Source organism: Malurus melanocephalus, unplaced genomic scaffold, assembly GCF_030028575.1.
Source record: "Malurus melanocephalus ecotype Western Australia unplaced genomic scaffold, MMel_1.1 scaffold_247, whole genome shotgun sequence".
NCBI lineage: Eukaryota > Metazoa > Chordata > Aves > Passeriformes > Maluridae > Malurus > Malurus melanocephalus.
Genome location: NW_026623479.1, coordinates 757,884 through 780,837, shown reverse-complemented (window position 1 = coordinate 780,837; position 22,954 = coordinate 757,884). Strand labels below are relative to the sequence as shown.

General features: G+C 44.1%; 1 protein-coding gene across 9 annotated transcripts in view; it reads left to right on the top strand.

Moving 5' to 3' along the window:
- Positions 1 to 22,954, top strand: part of GPR50 (G protein-coupled receptor 50) — a 40,756-nt gene that overhangs the window by 8,115 nt on the left and 9,687 nt on the right. The window contains exon 1 of one of the 9 annotated variants that reach the window (XM_057375362.1): positions 22,001 to 22,018. The exons of the other annotated variants lie outside the window; for them this stretch is intronic. The gene's annotated coding sequence lies outside the window, so the exon portion shown is untranslated. Of the gene's footprint in view, positions 1 to 22,000; positions 22,019 to 22,954 lie in introns of those variants that run through there. 9 annotated transcript variants of the gene reach the window in all.

Genomic DNA, 22,954 nt, shown 5'->3' with positions numbered 1-22,954 from the left:
TGGGAATGCTGATGGAGCGGTGGGAATCTGGCTGCGGCAGGAGGAGTGGTGGGATGTACCAAGCACAGCAAAAGCGACCAAAGGAGTGGTGGGATCCTCAGACTGACCAAGGGGAAAGGTGGGGAGAGCTGGCAGCTCTGCCTGTTGCAGACATTGWTGTTTGGCAGTAAGGGCAGGTGGGCTTGAGACACCCTGGTGTGTGCTGGGAGTGAACCCCAGCTCTGTGTTGCCAAGCAGGCACAAATGCTGCAGTTCCCAGGGGCTCTATGAGCTGTAACTCGAATGGAGTTTAACATATTTCATCTTGTTCTTGGCCCATTGTCTTGGCTTTCAGRTCTCCGCTGTGAGTTTTATGTCTGCAGATATTGCAGTAGGAAATAGATCAAATTGAATCTTAATGGGATGGGTGAAACCCACAGCAGAGCTGCATTTGGATGCATTAGGAAATGGAGCCCTGGCCCTGCTGCCCCAGGGAATGCTGCCTGGCTGCCAGATGGGAGGAGCAGCCTCCCCATGTGCCCACAGCTGTCTGAGCCAGGATGGGGCCACAGGGCTCCTCTGGTGCCTTTAGCTCTGTCCCACTGGTGAGGAGATTCAGAAGGTGCAGTTTAGGARAAGGAGATGTTTTCCAGGATTTTCCAGTGATTTGTGCAGAGTTGCTAACTTTCTTTCCTATGTGTTGCAGGGTGAGCAGACCCTGTTCCTTTAGGTGGTCACTGTAGCTTAAGCTATCCTTGGACTTGCATACAAGGGGGGTTTGTGGAGTGAACAGCAGGTAGAGAAGATGAGAGGGAGCAGAAGATTGGAGCCCTGGTGCCTAGAAATGGGTTTGGGTTTTGCTTTTGGGGTAGAACTACTGGAGACCAGGAGATGATCTGTGCTCAGGGCTGGCTCTYCTGCACCCACCCAAGTCACCCACTTGTCTCCTGCTTGCATCTGCTGACCAGTTTCTATGGCAAGAACCATCCAGGTCTCACTGTACCACYTCTTTGGCCCCCAGTCCCATTTGCAGGCTGCTGAAATATCCCTGCCCAGCCTTTTTTGTGGTTTGCATTGGCCCTCCCATTGCATTTGTCAGCACCTGGCTTTGGGACTTCTGTGGGCTGGTGAAGGATCCCTGSCTCAAAGAAGAGCAGGATTGGGATCAGCAGGAAGGATCCAGGCTTGCCTGTGTGCTGTGAGGGAGCAGCTGATGGGAGCTGTGTTTTGAGGCACGCTGACGGAGGAGGAAGGTTTGGGGATGTCAGGGGAGGCATGTGAGGCTTCTGTTCATGTCCCTGAGGGAACAGTGMGACGGGGATGGCAGCGTGGTGCCACTTCCCTTGTGCTGCTGTCGGTTTTTCTTGGCTGGTTTCTAGGAAAATGGATTATACCACATTCAAAATATTCACTACTGGATTTAATAATATTTCAAAAATAACTTAAATGTATTTCTTTCAGAAATGGTATTCCATGAAAATCCTTTCTGTTTATCTGCTGGTGTTGCCAAGCACGTACTCCAAAGCCAACGTCCACACAAGTCACTGGCTTTTTAAACAAAATGGGAGAACAATAGCATGTGTCATTAGCCTGGCCCCGTGCTGTCTGAGGACAASGGCTGTGCTTTGTGTCATTCCCTACCTGTAGCTTTTCCCTGAAGTTGTCTGGGTCATATCTCCGTGTGGGCACTGCCAGAGGCGCCTCGGGAGCAGAGCCAGGCTGAGTGGCTGGGCAGTCTATCTCTTCTGCTACACCTTTGCCAGCTGAGTTTGTTCTGCAGCCTCTGTGCCTACAGAGACAGTTCTTCAGTCTCTGCATGTCAAGGTTCTCCCTYCTCATCTTTGAGATGCTCTGGAACTTTCAGAACATGGTCTCAATTGTGGAGTACTGGGGAGGTGGTGGAGGTCTCAGCACTGTCCTGATGTCTTCTGTACAGAGCTGATATGAACCAGCCCAAATAACAGCAAACCCCAGCCCCTATGACTGTAAGCCCAGCCTTACAGCACCTCCAGGACAGACCTGGCGCTTCTCTCTGTGTTCAGGGGGGAGGTCAGAGCTGAAGTCCAGGAAGAGTTTGGCTAATGGTGCCAGGAAGATGTGAGCATAAGGTGCATTAACTTTACCTTAGGTGTAGTAATCACCCTTTCCAATTCCTGGTACAGAGATTGAAAGCAAAGCATGGCAAAAAATATTGCAGGAAGCGGCTTCCAGTAGCATTTGGTGTAGTCTGGAGTTGCCAAAGTTGGTATTCCTGCTTTTCTCTCAAGCTCCCCTCTCCTGGTGTCTGAGGGGAGCTGAGGTGTCTGCTCCTCTGACTCCTGGTGAAAGGCAGATCATGCTCACACTGGCAGTATCTGYTAATATCTGACTGAAAATACCTGTCTCTTCTGAGGTTTGCACCATTAGCTCTGTCTTTATGGCTTACRTCTTAAACAAAGACAATCAAAACTGATTAGTCAAAATTAATTGGACTAAGTTGAAAGCTTGCTGACAAAATCCTTTAAGAACAGATGAAGCTGATAGGCACCAAAATGGTCAGACATTGCAGCATGGATTGCAAGCTCTGCCTCTCCCGTGCTCCTCTGTGGGAGTTTCTCTGGGGAGGACAGAAATGTGGTGTGAGGACTTGCAGAAAAACACAGGTGTGCTGGGAGAAGGAGGGGATGTGTGATGGAAACAGGATGGGTGATGGGCTGGGAGGCTGCTGAGATAATCCCTTGGAGCAGGCTGAGGGCAGCAGTCAGAGCAAGGAGCAGCAGCAGCTCTGCTCTCCAGACAAGGCAGAGTTTGCAGCTCCTGCAGACGATCCCCTCGCATTCCTCGCTGTGATGGGTTTGGGCCCAGAGCAGTTGAGCAAACCCAGCCTGCTGGAAGGGACCTGACTTAGATCACTTCTCAGCCAGGTTAGGAGGATTGAACATCTTGGCACATGTACTGGTCTTCTGGTCCTTCAGGGATGGAGTTAGAGAATGGTTTGTTTCGGAAGGGATTTTAAAAATCATCTCGTTCCAACCCCACTGGCATCCTCATAGGAAAACAGAGAATTTGTTAGGCAATGCACTCTCGTTGTTCCTGACAGATGCTGATGAGCCAATTCCTAATGACCCAAGACTTTCTGGGGACTCCACAGGGCCCTGTTTCCAGGAAAGGAGCTGCAGTGAACAAAACATTCCCTGCCTGGTCTAGACCTGCATGGAAAGGTGAGGTGATGCTTTCTGCCACCACCTTGCTCTACATCCTTTAGAAGGCGAGTCAGGACAGACAAGCTGGGAACTGACTTGGGGCAAAACCTAGGTGGGAAAACCAGGATTTCCCATGCAAGGCAACAAGGAAGAAAAACTGACTTGCCTAATTAAGACAATAGACTAATTAGCTAATGAGAGAAGCCTTTCCAGTGTGGATGTACCATTGGACGCCATTAACTAAAAGTCTTGGTAAATCCCAGTCTAGGCAAAGCCTTGGATAATAGCATGCAAGARCAAGAAATAGCCAGCATTGTGTCCCTTAGCACATACACAGCCTTCTCCGCCTTCTCCATGGAGTCTTTAAAATAATAAATTTGCTTTGGAATAAATTATACAGATATGGAAACAAACCAGAGGGGAAGCAACAAACAGGGCTTACAAGGAGCTAGACTCTTTCAGTCTTGCTGTGGCAGCATCTGTTCTTCCTTACTGGTATTTTGACTCCAGTTATCTCATTTGTTATTTCCTTTTTGAGACAAATTTCTCCCAGGAGAGGCTGGATTTCTTCTGATTGATCGTTTGTGTTGCAAAACCAGTTTCTGCTGCTGGGCTGTTCCCATTGCTTTCATGGACCAGTCTTTTACAGTTTCCTCTCACCTTTAAAAGTGATTCTTTTAATCATTTGCAAAAATTGTGTAAAGATACCTGGTTTTCCTCCCATGTAGAATGAAGACAAATAATGGAACTCTGACACCTTTTTCCTAGAACATGATCCTGGTTTGTAATCAACTCTTCTATTTTTCTCTGCCCTGTTTTAAAATGAGTTTTAATTCCTGGTAACCAATGAAACTGTCTATGGCCTGGCCTGCAAGAGAACTCGAGAGGGGCTTTGTASAAGGGTGTGTAGGGACAGGACCACTGTCAGAAAGCTGGTTTAGGTGAGATATTAAGAAATTCTTCACTGTGAGGGTGGTGAGGCACTGCACAGGTTACCCAGGGAAGCTGTGGGTGCCCCATCCCTGGAAMTGTTCAAGGCCAGTTTGGACCTGGCTTGGAGCAAACCTGGTCTAGTGGAAGATGTCCCTGCCCRGGGAGTTGYTGTGTCAAGCACTTGGCCACAAGCTTCCTTAGCTGGGCTAAAATTCTCTCCAAACTGGAATGGGAGGAATACAGCATGTCAGTGAAGAGGAAGTGCTGAGCAGCCTTTTGTTGAGTTTAACTTTCTGCCATGGACACGTAAGACAAATTCCTTCTAAAATAGAAAGCTGAATGATTATTCTGCACTGTGTCATGCTACAAAAGCATTTATTTTTTWAAAAAAGTACAGACAGAAGCCAATTCCTGCAAAGCATTCATTTTGTGTTTGTCCTTTCACACACCCTTGCTTCTCTAATTCTGCTGAGACTGATCTTTCACCAGGGAAACGAGGAAGGTTGGGGAAAGGTGCTGTGTCTGGGGCATTTAAATTAATTTGGTTGCTGACTGCAGGATGAGGATGCCAGCACAGATGGGCACCTAGCAGTGTGTTGCACCTCTTTGGAAACCAGTGGCCCTTTTTGTTCTGAGTGATCTGTTTTTAACTCCTGGACCTGCCTGAAAGCAGGGTTCTCAGTGTGTGCTGAATCCTTTTAGAAGTAACTGGCTTGGATTTGAATTGGCAGCCYTGTAAACACTGTGAGGAGCTGGTGGTCAGCTGTGTTTGTAGGGCCATCCTGGCTGCAGTGCCACAGTTCTGAGCTGCACACCGACAGGGAGTGCAGAGCTTGGCACCTCCCTGTCGGGAACAAAGCATTGGACACAGCATGTGCTGTGTCTGTGTGTAGGGCATGGAGTGCCTGTTCTGTTCTCCTGCTGTGCTGASTGTTCCTTGGGGGCAGGAGAATGGGGATTCAGGAGAGAGAATGACTCCAGTCCTCCTGGAGCTCAAAGTAGAATTGGAAAAGACCTCCAAGGTCATGGAGTCCAGCCATTAACCTAACACTGCCAGGTCCACCATTAATCCAGTCCCTAAGTGTCACATCTGCACTTTTTTTTAACATTACCACCAGTTTCATTGCCTTTCTTTTGACACAGATCACYTGAACATTACTTGAACAAATACTTGAACATCTCTGGTCTAATAGAAGATAGATATTTTGCAATAATGCTAAAACAATACTGTATAAAAATCTTCTGATTTTGAACCTTTTGTCCTGACTGGTACCCATTTTAAAGGAGGTGAGGTCTCTGCTGAAGTTGCCTTGAAGTGGCACAGAAATAGAACAGGGGAAGCTGYTGTGGAAGTTTCCTGTGGTGTTGGTAAAAGGACAGTCTGAAGTTSAAGTGTCCTTCAGTGGCAAAAGATACGAGAGTGGCTTTGGCTTGGATACAGCTCCTTTCATCTGCCCCCCACCTGTGGTCTCTGCGGCTGGGCACTTGTCAAAAATGGKTTTCAGTTTCCTGTTGTGAAGGGTGTGAATGGTTGGAAAGCTCTCGTGCTGGCTTTCTGGGCAGCTGTGAGCAAACCCCAGTGTTGTTGATATCCCTGCCACAAAACTGGGCCTGGTAATGTTCATTCTTTGCTTTCACCCTTGCAAAAGGAAGACAGAAATTGTGATTTATTTAGGATGGTGACAAGCTGTGGGCTGTAACGAGCCTCCTTTCCAGGGAACTGCTGCCAGACCAGTACACTCTGTGCTGCTTTCTCTGTCCTAGGCWAAGGAGATTTTTAGAGCTGTGGCACCTGGAAGAAGCTAACGTGTTTGTGTCCATCCCTCCTGGTTTCAGCTGGAATTGAGTTMATTTTYTTCTTWGYAGCTGGTACAGTGCTGTGCTTTGGGTTTAGGATGAGGATAGYGTTGATAACACTGATGTTTTAGTTGTTGCTAAGCYTGAGTTGGTGTTTACACCAAGGAACTTTTCAGCTGTTCATGCTGCCCTGCCAGCAAGGGTTGTATAGGAAGCTGRACAGGGATACAGCCAGGACAGCTGACCCCAACTGACCAAAGGGATATTCCAGACTATGTGGTGTCATGCTCAGCCTATAAATTGTGGGGAAAGCTGGTCAGGGGCCACTGCTCAGGGACTGGCTGGGCATCAGTTGTCGGGTGGTGACAAACTGCATCACTTGTTTTGCATATTTGAATTATTGTTATGACTACTTTCCTTCAATTTCTGTCCTTTTAAACTGTTTTTATCTCAACAAAAATTTTATCCTTTTTTTTTTTTTCCCAATTCACTCTCTCATTCCACTGTAAGGAGAAGGGAGTCAGTGAGCAGCTGTGTGGTGTTTAGTTACTTGCTGAGGTAAACCATGACACCATCCCATCATCTGGTTTACTTTATTTCTGGGAAGTGTCCAGTTTGCATTTTAACAGCTGCATCAGGGATAACGCTTCTTCCTCGTGAATAGTGCTGTAGTAGGATGTGAGAGCTATAGATCACCTGCTTGTGGAGCTATCATTTCCCCTCCCAGCGTAATAGTTTTTGTCTSATTCCTTTTTCCTTCATCTAAAATTATTTCAGCTTTTAAGTGCATTTCTAAGTTGTGGAAAGCTACTGACATTCAGAAACTCTCAGCTTCTGTTACCAAGAGCACAGTTCTGCATTTTCTATCAAGAAATGTATTATAATTCATCATTCCAGTAGCACCTAAGTTTCCACATGTTTATGGGTTGTTTAAACATATGAAGTCTATGAATTCAGAAGGTAGATGTCTTCTAATGCACCAGATCTGTTCCTCATGCCTCTTGTCTTCCTCACAGCCCTGCTGTATTAATTTCTTCAGGGACTAAGTGTCTGCCTGTAATTGTGTTGGGAATATCTTGAGAAGTAAGAAGCCGGATAAAATTCAAAGCAGGACAAGGCAATCTTCATATTGGAATTTGAAAGTGCTGCAAAATCATGCATTAAAGAGAGCAAGCACCTCTGCTTTTGCCCTTTCCCTTCTGTCTGAGTAGTAAATGACCTGCATTAAAATAGTTTAGCTGAGCAACAAAACACAGCTAGTTGTAAGCAGCAAAAAGACAGAAATAGAGCAAGAGGAGTCCAAAATTAGTTTGTGAAGCAGCTTGGTGCCTTCTAAGTTAAGAACTGTGGTCTGAACCATTGTGCAGAAACATAACCCTTTGTCCATGTGAATGGATTTATATAGAGTTTACGAGGAAAGGATGAGATCGTCTGGTGTTTGGGTTTGCCTGCCATGAGCCTTCATCTCAGCCCTCCCTCTCCTGTGACACTCCCATGGAACTGGGCCAAGACAGTTTCACTCTGGGAAGCAATGTAAAGCCAATGAGCTGAGTTTCACAGCATGGAAAATATTTGCTTTCTTCTGCCAGTCTTCTCCTTCCTTAATCTCTGAATATCTCCCTGCATAATCTTGTGTATAATTAAGCCGCATTGGAACCTGAGAATGTGATACATATTAATCACTTAATTAATATTTATTTGTTCATATGACTTTCATTGTCTTTCATCTATGTTGAAAACCAGATTTTTATTTTCAATTGTTCAAAGTCAAGTATTTAAAAGCACACACACAAAACCAACTCTGTTGGCCCAGACGCTCATACACCAACATGAGTGAATCGTGTGTCTTGTCATCTTACCAAAAGTTGCAACTTCTAAAAAAAAAGTAAATTGTTTTATCAGTGATTCTCGTAGCTCAGGCAGGGATTTTTATGAGCAACTGCCTTAAAGGTTAAAGGGACCAAACATGGGTGCATGTTTCAGTGTTGATCTGAAACCGTGGAGACACAGCCAGCCAAGTCGTTTGAGCTGAACAATGGACTTTTTGCATGCTAATTGATAGCCTGATGTATTATTGAAATGTGTTGGTTGAAGAAAATAATGATTGCTTCACTAGGATACCGATAGATCAGAGAATGATAGAATTGTTTAGGTTGGAAAAGACCTCCTAATCCAACTGTTAACCCAACACGCCATGTTCACCACTGAACCATGWCCCTAAATGCCATATCTGCATGTCTTTTAAATCCCTCCTGAGATAGTAACTACACTGTGTCCTTGAGTAGTGTGTTCCAAAGCTTGGCCACCCTTTCGGTAAAGAAATTTTTCATAATATTCAGTCTGGGGCAACTTGAGGCTACTTCCTCTTGTCCTGTTGCTTCTTACTTGGTAGAAGAGACCRACCCCACCTGGTTAAAACTTCCTTTCAGAAAGTTGCACAGAGTGAGAAGGTCCCCCCTGATCCTYCTTTTCTCCAGGCTGAGCCCTCCCATCTCCCTCAGCTGCTCCTCATCAGATTTGTGCTCCGACCCTTCCCCAGCTTTGCTATTGTTGTCTGGACACACTGCAGCCCCTCAATGTCTTTCTTCTCCCCAAACWGRMCTCAGGATTTGAGGTGTGGCCTCAGCAGTGCCCAGCACAGTGGGACAATCACTGCCCTATCACCCTAGCTCATGGCTTTATCTAATTCAGTGTTTGATTTACATTCTAATTGTTCACACCCTTCAGAAAAAAACATTGCGAATAAGTCCATGCTTTTTAGACACACGTGGCTTCATCTCCTGCTCTGAGTAGAGGAAAGTACAACAGGGAGCAGGTGCTGCTCCTGCCAGCTTTATACATACTCGACTATGATGCTTCTTTTAGGAATGTTTCCTTCTCCAAAGAGCCAAATAAGAGCTGTCATCTTGAAAATGATGACCAGTTAAGAAACTGCAACATGGAAATATCAGGAGAGGGAACAGCACATGATTCTTATAAAGCACGRTAAGCACTGTGGAGAGCAAACAACTGGATTTGGTTCCTGGCAGTATCTTTAAAAATTCAAATGTGAAGTAGCCCGAGAGGAGCTGGTTGTGGAGCTCTGTATATCATCAGTGGTGTAGTCTGGTTTTTCTCCARCACCTTCAAGCCAGAACTTTGGAAGAGTTTCAGTAATAAAAGTACATTGTAATTTCACAGTGGTTAAAAAGGTATCATTTCTTGACAGAAGTGTATCTGGCCAAATTTTAAAAGACTTCTTTTCTTCCATGGCTAGTTTCGATTAAGACCTGCTTTGCAACAGCACCGGTAAAGCCAAAGCTTTTTTACTTCAGAACATGGAGAAAGGTACTGCAGATTTATTGSCGAGGCTGGGTGTATTTTATTAACATCTCCATGGGGAAGTCTGATTCTGATTTATTTGCAGAAATTTCACAATTTGGCAGTACTGTCTGGCAGATTTCCTTTTGATTTTCAATTGACTGCATATTAGGGTTGGCCTGAGTAGAAAGCTTTGTTTGAACAGAAACTTCAGCTAGAGATTTGCCTGTGAACATTTTTGAGAACCTGAGGCATACAGGTAAATGTCAAGAGTTTAGGAGAAACTRGTAGTTCCTGATCAGTGCAGATAGTGTTCTAATTCACATATCAGTTAGAAATAGAACTTTTCCAAAAGCTTCTGTCTAAATTTAAATGGACTGTTTATAGCAACCAGCCAGTAATACAATATACTGAGCAAAATGTGCTGAGCTTGTGARGCAAACAGGGTTATAAAGCCTTGAATAAATCATTGGTTCAAATCAACTTACACTAATTATGGTGCCCATTTAAAGAAAATGTACCACATAATTCAAAGTGTTTCAGAATTCGTAATAATAATTACAGTCTTAATCACCAGGAGGCAATGTTTCTTTCCCTTGGTGGCTGAGGAAAYCTTAGTAATGTAGGACTTTTACTCTAGATGTAAGACTCTAATTTCCCCATGGCAATCATATCAGACATGTGCTGTTGTATGGGATTATTCCTCTCTGCTGAATGGGGAAAGGCAAAGAAAGATTACAAATTTGGCCTTGTATATTGTTTTAGGAAGAGAATGACTTTGACTCTTAATTTCTGTCCTATGGGGAATTACCATGTCCAGATTTGGATTTTGGTGTTTAAAACTGGAACAAAAAGTCAAAATTCACTGCAGACTGGAGAAGGTCGATTGCAGCTTGTCAAAACACTCTATTATTGMTGAAAAATGTAAATGTGCATATAAGGTAAAATGGAACTTTTCCATGAGGCAGCTCCTTCTGGCAGTGGTGGCACGGGGCATGGGACCAGATGACCTTCAGGTCTGCTTTGATGTGGCTGTTCTCATGCTCAGAGCATTCATCAACCCTTGGGTCTCCATGAGCTATGAGAAAACACCACCTTAACAGACCTCTGTTGATTAATTTATGTGGTTAATACTGACCTTATTTACCTGGCTTTCTGAAAACTTTCTGCTTCTAGTGACACTCAGAAAGTTCAAGCCATTTTTTATAGAGAGAGCTGAAAATGCAGAATACTGAACCAAAAAGATAACAATCAAAATGTAAGCTTTTTACATGTATTGCAATGCCTTGCATTATTGCTTTGTTACTCCTGGGGAAACCTGTTATTTATTATACTGGAAGTAATTATTTGAATTAATACTYTTTAGATGTATGTAAGTATGTTTCCAATCAAGAAGAAGAATTTAAAGTTACTTTATGAGTGGGTACTTCCTGCAGTTTCTATTTTTTATTGTGCTTGACGCTCTTTATCCTCCTAAAACTTGAAAACAGGACAGTTAATGCTGTGGGATGAGATGAGGTGGAATTAGAAGAATAAAAAACCACCAGATTCAGCTTCTTAACTGATAGTGTTACCTGTAATCCCCTGCTAAATCCATCCTCCAAAAGCATCTTCAAAGGGATGGTCCCAATGCTGTTGCCACAGAAGCAGAGTGAGTGTTCACATTTGYTTCAGTACACCAGGATCAGCCCTGCTGGGAATGTCCCAAGTACCAAAAAAAAGGGGAAAGAGGGAATTTATCCTTGAGACTTGTCRGTACTGGGAAGGGAAACACCAAGTGGGTTTTCCTGCAACATCAGGTTTCCCACTGCACTCGCTTTTCTTTGTCCTTTGCTGAAAAATAGAGAGCACCAAGGGAATGGGATAGAAATGAGGAAAACAGAAATGGTAAGGATTCCCTAGTCTGTCAGATGTGGATTTATGGGTCTCATAAAATGTTTTTCTGCTTTTCCTAGTGAGAAGTAGTCATCCAATTCTGTTATCTCTAGGAGAATGATGATTTATGCTCTCAGAATGAGTGCTATTTCCAGTTTTCCACATCCTTTCAATGCCTTAAGAATGTCTTGAGGATATTTCTTTTTGCCAAGAAAGGTTGCACCAGATGATCCTTAGGGTCCCATTCCAGCCTGGTTTTCTATGATTCTATGATAAATTGTGTTTGGTTTTTGTTAATTTTTTCCATATGTGGTTGTGTGGTGCTCTCCATAAAAGCCTCTGTGAGTGTATCTCTGGGAAATGTGTGTAGATAGGGAATAATTCACATTATGCTCTGTGCCAGAGTCAAAAGCTGTGTAATTATCTAAACAATTACGTACCCTAAATGCTGCACAGTTGAAGAAATTTGTGGCTTCCAACCTGGGCTTTATCAACTGTCTAGTTTTGTGTTTGATATTATGTGGGTAATYTACATTACATCATTCAAGTTTGCAAAATACATCTCCAGAGTATTGGTTCTTGGATGATCACTAATGACCATTAATCATAATTAAAGGCATGTCATTTTTTTTTAACTTTTAAATTTGTGTCCTCTCAATGTTTATGTGACTGTTGCAGCAGCTGCAAATATTGTTGTAAACACAAGACTACATCCATGGAAAGAAATCTGTAAATGATGAGGAGACTACTGAGAAGCAGGGCTTTCCTTTCCTGGACTTTACATGATGGCAGCAGCACAGTTACCTTCCCAGGGTGTTTTTCCTTTTCTTCCTAATACAGAGAAGAGCAAGCTTTGCCTYCCTTTACAAACTCCTGTACATGGATAAGAATCCAAATGAATCCTGATACCATCTTTATGTACCATTTGCACATCGCAGGAGAATGTGTAAGTGAGGGAGGGTAAATATGCCATGGCCTGTAGCTGGTGGGTGTGTGATGTGGACACGTCACCTCAGGACGTGCTGTAGGATGCAMTGAGGTGAGTAAAGCACAAAGCATCTTCCTCATTGTGTGCCCAAGGAGGATGGAGCCGACACTTCCAAGAAGCAGCAGAGTTGGGTTTGTTTGCAGAGGGCTCGTTCCCACGCAGTTCCAGCACGCTGCCCTGGCCCAGGCTGTGCCTTGTGGACAGARCATCTCAATTTCCAGCTCTGCCTGTAGGGAAATGAAGGAGCATGTGTTTGAGGACCTACTGCTTCTCCTTGCAGAGGTCACACTAATTCAGTGAGAACAGTGTTTGGCTTCCCATGACACAGCAATCTGAGGGGAAAAAMTATGTGAATCTTGGCTTAAATGGATAATATGAAATGCAGATGTGTCATTCTGCCTTGCCYTGCTGTCGGCAGGGGCAGGGCTGAGCCTTGTGCTGCTGCTGACAGGGGTCTTGCATGGTTCCCTGAAAGTGTCAAAAGTTGAAGGCAAGCTGTATTTTCTGAGTCTCTAGAGTGAGTGTGCAGTGCCCCCACCCCCTGACTTCCCCTGCATTCTCTCCATCCTGGTCCCCTTCCTCCCTCACCACCTATCTCCTGGGTTTTGTGTGCCTTCAGCCCAACCTGAATTAAAACAACAGAAATAAATGGGAGGGGCTGTCATTTTCCTTCTGCTGTGACATCCATCCTCAGGGTGGCCTCTTTGTTTAAAGTGACCTTGCAGCAGTTTTAAGCGTTGTCCTGCACGTTCTGCTCTTAGTGCTGATTTTTCTCTGTTCACCGAGTGCAGCCTCACATCAGAGAGGGGATTGTCCTGCTGGCTCTGCAGCAAACAGGCAGTACAGAACGAGGGGAACACTTCACTCATCAACTCCCATTTCTTTCATTTGTGATACCAGGCAGTCTTGCAGTCACATCTGTGAGTTCTGCAAGAGGGTGGGGRTTCCACTCAGACAGTTGTATTGATGTTGAGATGCAGATGTGTTTATGTGTTTTCTTCCAGGGAGTGAGCAATGGCAGGACTGCASATCCTCAAATGGGTGCAAGATGATAATGTTTCACAGAAGAAACCTTTGTTGGTGAAAAATGAAGTCATTAATTTCCTAGATTATTTTTGCAGAAAACAATATTTTTGGTGTGTGTTGTGAGGAAGAACAAAATAGTGGTTTTGACATCTTCAGAAATTAAGGTTTTCATGTAAAACTTCCTTGGGAAAAAAAAACCCCTACCCAACATTTCAGTTTTATAATGAAAGTAAAAGAGCTTTGAAGTCACAGTGAAACATTCTGCTCCCAAATTTTTTCTTGTTTGATACACTGGAAATTACATTTTCTGAGGTAATGAAGAACAAATTGTGTTATAGCAGCAGCCAAACACTCTTGGTCCAAACAAAAGGTTGTTTGTACAACCTGTGTGCTAGAGTGTGCCAGGAAGTGTGCAGGAAAGAACAGTGACACTCCAGATGCCACACTCTGCCAATCCTTCCATTTCCAGGTTTTTTTTTTTAAATGACAAAGTTTATCTTGTGTTTTGGATGGAATAATACAGATCCGGATCCAACAAGCAGTCTGTCTTCAGTGGCCTGATAAATTGTTCTTAATTTTCTGGAATAGGTTAATTTCATTTAGGTAAGGAAAGACAAAAAAGCAGGCTTTTCGGGGCACTGCCAAAAAGAAGATTAAGTCAGCATCAAATCCATTAGTCAACCGATTTATCTGTGTTGGCTAACACCATTTCAGTCTCTTTGTCTCATTTTTTTCCCTTGGGTGACGATTTAGGAAACTCAAAATTTCACTGCTGTACTGCCGCATTACATGGTGGTTGCTCTACTTGAAACTAAGTTTACTGCCTTCTCAAATTTTTTTAAGCGGATTTCATTTAGTTTTATTTTTTCATGGCAACTTTTGCTTGTTCTGTGAATATGCCATTTCTTTGAAAACTGATTTCTGGGGCTATGCAATCCCAGTTGTTATAGGCTACTGCAGAGCATGCMTATAGTGGAAGTTGCCTCTGTTAATTATGCATGTTTATGTGTCCACATAATTCAGTACCAGCTCTGAGTTTCCTTTCAAGGCACCAGTTCCAGGCTCCATKGTCTGCTTGCTTGGGGTTGTCTTGGCAGTCTTTGTTTTCCTAATTTTAGTTTCCTATGACAGAAGATTGGAGATTCCTCATAGACAGTGGTGTCAGTTGAAGTCTAACCACTGACACAGACTTTTTTCACATTTGGGATATTCCTAAAGTGTCTTTTGTGGATTCTTTGCTAATTTCCTGGTGCTGCATTTTTCAAACTCCTGCAAGAAACATATATGCCAACTATTATCCCTGCCTTTTTCRGTGATGCTGAAGCATTTGGAGATTTTGTGAAAAATATTGGTTTAGAGGAGACTATGAGTTTTCATCTTCTAAGCTGAGACATTGAAGGTGARTTAGTTTCATTTGAAGTCAGCAGCAAATGTTCCTCTGGTGCCATGGTGGCAGAATGACTCCATAGAGTTGTTGGGAGGAGTGTTGTCTACGGAACATAAAGTTGTGTGAGATACCATTCAGCAATTCTCCTCTGAACTCCTCCCGGTGTGGGGGACTGTGGGAGCTCCAGGACCATAAACAGGGATGTGCTTCTGCCGCTTTTATCCCATTTCTTTTGGTTGTTCTTGCATGTGGCAGGCTCCTGAGCTCGCTCTGCTCAGGGCTGTTTGGGGTGAAGTGTTCAGTGTGGCAGAACAGCCCAAGGGCCACCAGGGGAGCATGTCAGAAATACTTAAATTTCTATTCCACTTTCCAGTGAATGACACCYGTGTACTTGTAGATATGGGTGAATCCAAGAGAGGCAGACCTTTTGCTGGCAGAGCAGGAAGCCAAAACATGCAGAGGCAGTGGTTTGCTCATGCTACATGGCAATTAACTGGARAAGTCCTTGCTTGAAACAAGAATGTGTCTCCTGTTTGTCCTTACGTTCAGCTCTCCAATATAAGACTAGCTCTTACTAATTAAATGCAGAATTACGCAGTGCAATCACCTCCTGCCCTCTAAAGAAATAGAGAACAAAACCTGTCAGCACTGCACTCTCCCGCTGTGGGATAATCTGGAACTGGCTGGCTGGTTATGTACTTAATTTGTTTGGTTTGTCAGTGTTTATTTGGGGCCTGATTGAAGCAAAATCATCCTATCCCCTCTGGAAATCATCATCCTTCTGGCTAAATGTGCAGCTTGGCTTGCAGGATGCTTTCCAACCCCGAGTATTTCCCTGTGCTTGCTGTGGTACCTCCACAAAACCAGCTCCAGGTGTGACCTGTGCAGCCCTGTTCCTTCCTGCCAATCTCAGCAGTTTCGTGGTGTGTGTCACCAGTGCCTGGTGGCCTGGAGGATTTGGGAGTGCTGATTCCTGGGGACAGGTGTGGCCTTGACCTCTGTGGGCAGAAGGAAGCGTGGATCTGTTCCAGGGTGGCATCRCTGTGGCTGCTGCCAGCCCATCAGCATCCTGCTTGTTGAATACTTGCACGTTGTAAAGGAATAACACCAASTGAACAGCAGTAAAATTCAGTCTGGTAAGATGTATTACTTTCATGTTGGAGGATTTAAGCTGATACCAGATTAACATATTCATAGGGTTTTAGGAACTGCTTGGGTATTAACAGTTACCTTTTAATCTGAAAACTTTGCAAGGGCCCTGCGTCTCTTCTGYGCTAATGACTCAGTCTGTCTTTGTAAGAGGTTGAATTTCTTTACATGGTGTTTTGAGACTAAATATGAAAGAGGGAAAATGGCCCTTAATTTTAACAAGTTCCCATTTGGTTTAACAGCTGCTGTGAGATCTCTCTTGTCTTTTCGGCTGTGTTTGCCACTTTGGCRGTGTGTTTCTGGTTGTCAGAGTCATACAGAGTTCTAATGAAGTGCAACACTTTTTTCTTTTCCCTACAGCTGTTATTTGTCATTTGATATAACTCTGCCTTGTGAGAGTTTTATTCCTGAATAAGTGATAAAAGGACAGCTAGTATCAGAAGGCAATGCTGGCATGAGAGTTTCTGCTTTGTTGCTATCATAGAAGAAGCCATCGTTCTTCTTTTAAAGGATATGTTATGTGGCTGAATTTGGGAAAGACTTTCAACTCCTGAGGGAGCCAAAGCCAGCCTCTTCCCCTGTTCTGCCCCTTGCTGCTGCCCTGTCCTAATTAGCAGTTAAACTGCACACCCTGTGCTCCAGTGCCAAGGCACTGGCTGGTGGCGATCACTGCGAGTTTGTTTTTCATTGTGTGCAGTGAACACCGTGTGTTTCTCCACTGGGCTCCCAGATGAGGGCTGGGAGATGTGCAGAGTCAGCAGACGTGGCCCACGCTCCTTGGGGCTCATCTTCCTCCCCCTGGAGCCGGGGAGATGTGGCAGCCAGGGCTGGGTGACGTGAGAGCCTGGGCACGCTGTGACCCTGGGGAGGCTCTGGGGTGGCTCCGACTGGACAGCTTGCTGCAAGAGCTGGGCTCTGTTATTTTGTGTAAATCTGTTATAGAAGCTGCAAGTCCTGGTTCCTGCTAGCTCTGACGTTAGAAATAACCCCCTGATTCCTTGGAGTACATACAGAACTTGGCTGAGCTGTTTGAGGGTTAGACAATTCACGTGGTTGTTGTACAAGGGTGGTCCTGCCAGGCTGAAGGTGACTCTCACACTCTCAAGATGTGTCTTGAGCTGCCTAAGTGAATGTGCAGGCAGCATTGCTGTGCTCCCATGCCTGACAGGGAACACACACCATATCCCACCACGCTGCCAGCTCTGCTTGGGAAACAGAGACTGCTGCACTCCATTCATTAATGTGCAGAGCTCTCATCCATTGCCAGCAACGTGCCAAGCATATATTTTGACAGAATTTCTGCAAACCTCTTTCTAATGCACACTAAGCTTGCCTTTCACATCCCTGTCCTCTCTGTGTTTGTAAAAACTTGCTTTTGGAGTTCCCTGTGAAGGAGGAGGTGGGCAACATGCTGTGAGTTTTCATTCCCTACCTGGATATGTCTGTGTTACACTGCTGCTGAGGACTAGAAACCCTCATCTTTTCTAACCCTGCCAAATCAACCCCCTTTCAGAAAAGTAATCTTTAATGATATGGGATATTCCAGCTGCTCTGAAGATTTCATGATGAATGTATGGCAYTGGTGTTTGTGACTAATACTTCTCCCTAGAAGACTCTGTATTAAGCCCATGCTTCATTTAATCCTGTAAACTTCTTCTTCTTTGGAGTTAGTTGATGAACAAATTTACTTTATTGGGGACAGATAACAACATGGGGTTTCAGCAATTAAATGAAAAGTAGCAGGGAATCCTAAGGAGAGGAAATGGAGGGTCACAAATGGCTCTGAAGAGACTTGAAGGCAGGAATTAATATCTTATGCTTAATGAATGACAGCTCTTTAAAAAAYGCTGTTAGATAAAACAATATAGGAGTGGAGAAGAGGGCTTTTCAGAAATTTCAGAGTGAGAGAAGTTTTTCTTTTAGAAATTTAGGAATCTTGACCATTTCTCTGGTCTTTGGAGAGAATGGCAAATGAAGGCATGACCTCTAAAACTAATGGACATTCCAACACTTCTGGAGCAAAAGGCAGTGTGAAAAGCTGCAGCTCTTTCTCTGTGTTGTCCCTGCCAGGGGAGAGATCTCAAACTGCCTGAAGGTGCTGTTGAATTATTCCTTTGTTTCTGAGCTTACTCAACCTGCACATGCTTAAAACTTTTTTTTCGTGGTAGCAAGCAGGGTGGAAGGTAGCTTGGATTTGACTAAGGGCAATATAGTCATAGAAATTGAAGAATCATAGATTCATTAAGGCTGGAAATCATCAAGTCCAACCATTTGCCCAGCAGTGCCATGTTAACTGCTAAGTTATATCCCCCCTCAGTGCCACATTCACACAATTTTGGAACACTTGAAGGGCTGGGGACTCCCCCACTTCCCTAGGCAGCCTGTTCCAAGTGAAAAATGCTCCTCCKTGGCAGCAGTTTTTAAGAGCTGTGACTGAGGGGGATGCTCAGCCCATCCCAGGGTCTCTTCAGCTCTGATTGTGCTGATGGTTTCATAGTCACACCCTTGGCTGTACAAACACGGACGTTGGGAGCTGAGTCTCCTGTACCAAGCATCAACTGGTTTGAAAGGTCACTCAGGGTTAGCATTARAGGATTGCAGCCCTCACCTCCAGGGCTCCTGATGGGATCATGAAGCTCAAGTTAACACCTCACCTCTTTGAAGTATGGAGGTGTGCATGTTAAGTAGTTKAGAAAGCAGAAATGTCTGTGATTTATTTCTTGCTGAGAAAAGTTCGTTAGGGAGAAAAAGGGAAAGAAAGTTTGAAGGGGACACTGAAAGCACCATCAATTGGTGCTGGTTATACAACTCTAAAAGTAGGCCTGCCCTTATCACTACAGATTAGAAAGTAGGACTCTGGGGTATTCCAGGATTAGGCAATTGAGCTAAGTACGTCAGAGTTTCTTTGGCTTATGCGGATGCCTTTTTTTCACCATCTTTTATTCTTCCTGGTCCTTTTTTTTTTGTTTGTTTTGTTTTGCTGAGGGCAAAATATASTTTGTGCAAGAGCAGAATCCACAATGCTCTTGTTCTGGAAGCTGTCAATAGCAGAAGTGTCTGCCAGCCTCAGCAATTATTATCCACAAGTGTGAGATCTGCCCTTGAATGCGTGTATTGCTGCCTACAAGTCTGACTGTCTGCTTCAAGAGGTTCCTCCAATAATTTAGATGTCACAGTCCCATGGAGTCTTATTTGCCTTCAAGCCACGTGGATATTATCCACCGTTAGGCTCCCAYTGAGATCAGTGTTAGAGCACACCCACTTGAACCATTTGTTCACACAGCTCATTTTGGAACACATTTACCCTGGACTTTACTGCAAAAACATCTTTTCTCCTTTTATAGACCCACACATTGCACCTCAAAGATGATTAAGTTTCCTAAGTCATTAGGAAAAGAACAAAGCAGATGCCATCYAGCAATACATTTGGGACTCCCTAGTCCAAGTTTCTCATATCATCAATCGTTTTTTGTTGTTCRTCCTGTACCCAGGCTTGACACGAGTTCTGTAAACCCTGTGGAATATCTGGAGTGAAACTTTTTCTAATGTTCTGGGAAACACTGTTTTTTTGACTCCTTTCTGGGAAAATGAGGGCATGAGAGTTTTTTTATTTTCCAGAATCATTATATTCTTACTGAACCGACTTTAACTGTTTGCATTGGACTTTTGCTGATGTAATTGTATCAGAATCCCTAAAATATTTCCAGGTGAAAGTAACTCTCCATTTCCATAGGATTAGTAAATAGTTATGAATGAACCAGGAGGTCCAGAACAGATTCTCTTTTACTTTCTTTTCTCCTACGTGCATGCACTATTTTTCTCACAGTTCACATAGTCTTGATGAAGCCATCACATCTTCTTTGCTCTTCTTTGCCAGTCCATTTTGTGAGGAGTATTGCTCCTCTTCCTAGCAGATTGTGAAGGCTGGGTGAACAGTAATTCAGGTATCTCAACCTTTTCCATTGCCATGGGGCTGGGTGCTGGGTTTGGAGCACTGACTATGGCCCAGTCATGCTGCTTTCCTGTCYCTCATGGCACCATTTCTCTTCAGCCTCATCTCCACTGCATGTGCTGTGGCTATACCTGTTTCAGTGTGAGCCCACAGGAGAAAAAATTGTGGCCTTCTTTCATAAAAGAAATTCTATGATCTAAATCTAGCCCATGGGTTTTGGTTTTTTGTTTGAAAAAAATATGTTAAGGTTATCAGAAAAGCCAATCAATTGCAGCACAGCACTCACTGTAAGGCATACCAGGGCTGTGCTGTAGCCTACAATGAGGTTATCACCCTGGAGATAATTTGGATCCAAATTTTGTTTCTTTTTCCTAACTCTAGTGGCAAATRCTGTGCAGAAGCACAGGTGATTTTYACYTGCTACTGCCCTAACACCCAAGACTTCATTTAGGTAACTTCAAATTGGTTCAGAATCGCTAAAGGCTAGATGTCTTTCATCAGTGGAAACATTTTTGTGTGGTGACTGTTCTTTTATCATTTCCATATGTAATTCAAAAGAGTTGTAGGGAAAGAAAACCACTTCCCATTCTCACCAACTAAGCAGGAAGAGCTGGGACTGAAGAGAGACTCATCCCTGGGATGTCAAGGCTGAGAGGCCAAGACAAGCTGTAAATTGTGGCAGGGTAGCATCTGCTGCTTTGCAGTGGATGTCCGTGGGTGTAATGACTGGTGCTGGCACTAAGGTTTAGTGAACAAACTGTGCTGGTGAGGAGAGGAGCAGGAGCAGCTCCTGGGCTCAGCTGTGGTGGTTCAGCAGGGCTCTGCAGGGCAGTCAGACAAGATTTTTATCACTGAAATTAGCTGTGTGTTCATATCTGACTGTACACCCTGCCTGACAGCTGCCTAGGAATTGGTTGCTTGCACACAGCTCCTTCCAGGAACACATTTTGACCAACACCAATAGCAAAACAGCATTATTAAATCTATTAAGCCTGAGTTGACAGATTTTTTCTAGAATAGTAACAGATGGCAAATGGTGGCGGTACAGCTGCTGGGACTGGGAGAGGATGGATGTTGGTTTGTCATTTCAATGGATGCTGGCARTAATTCATATTTATGTTTATACAGGGTCTTTCCTCTTTCAGAGTGCTTTACAAACCAGGTGATAAATAATGGGCCTGGAGTAAGCGTGGGCTGGTGGAGCTCATCCCTGTGCCCATGTGGCCAGTGTGGGAGGGTAAACAAAAGGGCATTGGCCTGTACTTCCTACACAGCCTGGACGTGCATTAGGCAGCTGCTTTACATCACACAGTGCCACTCAGCAGGAATTTCAGGCAGAAAAGGAGGGGAAACAGCTGGAATTCAGGGGCTGACACTGGTATCAAGCGTGTCAAGTGCTAGTTTGTGTGCTTGGACACACCTCTGGCTGTGTGGGGTTTTGTGTAGGCTCTTCCCAAAGATGTCACAGTGTCCCATGAGAAGCTGCCTTGGGGAGCAGGTGRCCACCAGCCCCTGGTGCTGTCCTTGCAGAGTCACAAGAGCAGCCAGGGCTGTGCAGGTCACCTGGCACTGCAGAGGTGCTGAGGCTTTGTATTGCTCTGTGCAGATTGGAGGGTGGCCCCAAGGGCCTCCTGACTCTGACTCTTGCTCTCCATCAGCCTTGCTGGGATGTGCTGTGAAGGCAGGCAGTGTTTCCAGGCCCATCTTTAGTCCAAGAATTCAGAATTGATACAGGGAGGAATTAAGATTTTATGTGTATTTGGTCACTATAGAGTTTAGTGGCTTTGACAGTGTGACAGAAATCTGGGGGCGCATAACCAAAAAGGGTACTTTTTAGCACTTCTTTTGTATTTATTAGGAGCTGGATCAAGACTACCACTTACTCCTCCATTACTAGCAGATTCAGTTGCCATAATTGCATCCAGGAAAAACATCACACTAGCAAGWGCCAAGTTTAGAAATCCAGAAGAATTACAACATTGTGGTTTTYCCTTATGCAAAGGGTCAGGACTTCCAGGAAAACACAGGAAGAAGTCATTAAAAGGCACTTAAATGAACAGAAAATGGTGGTTTAGAAACTTGAAAAATGTTGAAGGTAGGCAAAATGTCAACTTTACATCATTTTCCCTTTCTTTACACTATATTCAGATCACTTTCTCAGGGAGGTGTGCCCAAGCTGGGTAGGATGTGTTARGATTAATGGGTAATAATGGGGAAACTTGCCAAACACTGCTTCTCTGGGATGATGTAAAAACTTCTTTTTGTTTATAACCTATCTAAAACTCTGAAGTTGCTCTGCAYTGGTACCAAAAGAGGGGAGACTACTTTCAAAGGGTTCAGAAGAAGATGTAATTAAAATACTTTTTATTCATTTGAGAGTGAATGTCCAGCTRCCATCTGTGTCACAGCAAGAGAAARATCTTCCCCTTTACATTGTTTCCAGTGTAATGGTAAGTGATATAAGGAAAGGTATGAAATGATGCAAACAGGGCTGGTCTCTAATTTCCAGCCCATTTGCACAGACTCCTGAGCTCAGCTAGGGCTGTGAATCTGGCTGGTCTTTGCCAAATGGAAGTTATGAATCTCTGGGGTGTGAACACTGCCAGCTATTGCCCKTTGCTGCATTCAGTTGGAGCAGCTGCAGGCATGGCTCAAGTATGGTTTTGGCAGCAAGACAATTCAAAGGTCATGACTTAAAAGTAARTCTGAAATCCAGTAATCCAGTCCTTCACCTGGCAATGTAAGCAATTCTTTAGCCATCAACCAAGACAGTATATAGTGCATAACAAAATAAATGTAATTGAAGCTCCAGGGAGCTGGTCCTTTGTTCTCCAGTAAATACTGTGAGATTTTTTTCCTCTTCCTGCAAGCAAGTCTACCTGGGAGGCCCAGAGGGAAAGGCAGCTTTCACAGCTGCAGTGATGTGCTGATGAGAAGGCTCATGGAGYTGGTGATGCCAAAGAGATGCTGCTCACAGGGTGGTGGAGGAGGGGGAGGAGAGTTTGTTTGTGGACTGCCTTGGCCTTGCCCTGTGCATTTGCAGGGCTGGCACAAGGCAGGGAGCAGCTCTGAGTGCAGGTATTTTTTRGGGCCTTCATAGTGTGTTTAAATTGGATATTTCCACATTGTCTAAGCTGATGTCCTAAGGATGCTGTGGGTTGGCGATACCTCGTGTCCTTTTAGTTATTACCCTCATTTAATGCAGCACAGTCAGGATTTGAGAGCAGCTGACAGCCCAACTGCACTGTCTGTTGAACTGCAGGAAACCACACTTTATCCCCTCTGAATCCTAATGGATTATAGATAACAGATAATTAATTGAATGCCTTTTCCTTTCTTTTGTTTATTCTTCTTTTTGAATAGACTCCCTAAATACACAAATAAAA